The sequence below is a fragment of the Capsicum annuum genome, chromosome 9 (assembly GCF_002878395.1).
Source record: "Capsicum annuum cultivar UCD-10X-F1 chromosome 9, UCD10Xv1.1, whole genome shotgun sequence".
Taxonomy (NCBI): Eukaryota; Viridiplantae; Streptophyta; class Magnoliopsida; order Solanales; family Solanaceae; genus Capsicum; species Capsicum annuum.
This window is the reverse complement of record NC_061119.1, coordinates 158382276-158384358: the sequence shown is the minus strand read 5'-3', so window position 1 is coordinate 158384358 and position 2083 is coordinate 158382276. Positions and strand designations below refer to the sequence as shown.

The 2083-nt window shown below is 38.8% G+C and overlaps 1 non-coding gene across 1 annotated transcript; it reads left to right on the top strand.

The window, feature by feature from the left end:
• The first annotated feature begins 1702 nt into the window (after positions 1–1702).
• Positions 1703–1813, top strand: LOC124887534. Its single transcript, XR_007045303.1, has one exon. It is a non-coding gene; the product is annotated as a small nucleolar RNA R71 (small nucleolar RNA).
• Positions 1814–2083: the final 270 nt, after the last annotated feature.

Here is a 2083-nt window from a genome sequence, read left to right as displayed (position 1 = left end):
CATCTTCTTATTATTTTCACCCCTCTTGGGTGTGTATTCTCAAGGGTAACATATTTTTTAACATTATCCTTTTTAGTCTCATTAACTTGTATCATGTTATGCGGTATTGGAGGCTTTGGCTGCTCAATGAGGGTATTAGAAGAGGCCTTTGTCGGACTAGCCACCCCACACTTGTCCCATTCAATAACATTGATCATAGATAATTCTTTATATTGGGACATTATATCCCCCAACCTCATCGTAAGAGTGTCTTCTCTAACATCAACCAATGCTCCTCCAGTTGATAAAAATAGATGCCCCAAGATAATTGGTGTCTGTTCGTCTTCCTGAAAGTCTAGAATAATAAAGTCAGTAGGAATAATAATTTTACAAACCTTTATGAGGACATCCTCAATGATTCCTTCCAGATAGATAATGGATCCGTCTGTAAGTTATAGACGCACAGTGCACGGTTTGGGCTCACCCAAACCCAATGTATTGAACAGATATAGGGGCATCAAGTTGATACTTGGCCCTACATCACTAAGTTCCTAAACCATCTCATTGTTACCAAAATGTATGGGGAGAGTAAAATTTCCAGGATCCTTAAGCTTTTTTGGCATTTTTTATATTATTACAGTGCTACACTCCCCAATAAGTACTAGCATTTCCATAATCTGCAACTTTACCTTATTCGCAACCACATCCCTAAAGTACTTAGCGTACTTGGGCATACCCTGCAAAACATCTAAAAAAGGTAATTTAATGTGAAACTCTCTGAACGTTTCAAAGAACTTCTTAAACATGGCATCCTCATTCGCTTTTATTTGCCTCCGAGGGAAAGAAAGTGGCGATATCTTCTTCACTCCTTCAGTAACTTTTCCTTTGGAGTACTCAAACTTCCTCGACTTTTCAGCAACTTTTCCATTTTCCTGTGGGTTAGTCAAATCTAGATCTACCTCCTTTGTTGCCTTGGGAGGTTTTCCTTGAAGCTCTCTACCACTCCTCAAAGTGATTGCCATGACTTATTTTAGATTTTCTGTATCTCCAAGAAACCCACCTTGAGACCTAGTATTCAATGCTTGTTGTAACTACCCCAACTAAAACTCTAAGCTTCTTTGGGCCGCTTGCTGATTTTTTACATCTACAGCCAACTGTGTTTCATTTACTAGAACTTGCTTCATCATCTCTTCCAAGTTGCTAGTTGACTAATTTCTTTGTGCTTGTGGTTGCTGAATTTGATGTTGTTGAGCATTCCAAGGCTGAGTGTGCCACTTTATATTGTAGGCATTACCATAATTTGGCCTTTGAGCATTGCCCACATACATTACAGATTCCAGATTTAAAGCACACATAGTAGCTGCATGGCCACTATTTCCACAAACCTCACACTAACCACTAGTTTACTGAACTGCATTGACTGCTGTGGTAGGTTGTGTAGTTCCAACTTTCAGGCTGCTGAACTGAGTGTTTATCAATTTTTGTAATGCAGAAACCTGAGCTGATAACATTGTGAATTGGTCCATCTCCAATACACTAGCAATTTTTTTCGTGGCACTCTTCGAGTCTGAATGACATTCTGGGTTCTCTTGAGCTATGCGGTTCAATAAAGTGTACAAATCATCATAAGTCATCACAAGAGCTTGACCACCTGCAGTTGAATTTAGCAAAATTTTTGTATTGTGATCAAGAGCCCTACAAATGTATGAGCAAGTACCTCATTAGACCATTGATGATGTAGACAGTCCCGAAGAAGAGCCTTGAATCGCTCCCAAGCATGATAAAAATTCTCTTCTAGTTTTTGTTTAAAGCACACTATCTCACTGCGAAGTCTTGCAATCATACCAGATGGGAACAACCGAATAAGGAATTTTCTGGCCATGTCATCCCATGAGGTGATTGAGTTTACTGGTTTCTCATTCAACCATGATTTTGCTTCTCCAATCAGTGAAAAGAGGAACAAATTCATCCTTATATAATTTGTATTCATACCCTTAGGAATGGATTTATCACTAATTCCCAGAAAATTCTACAACTGAACCTGTGGATCTTCGTGTAAAAGCCTTGTGAACTATCGACTGCTGATCAAAAACTGTACAATATT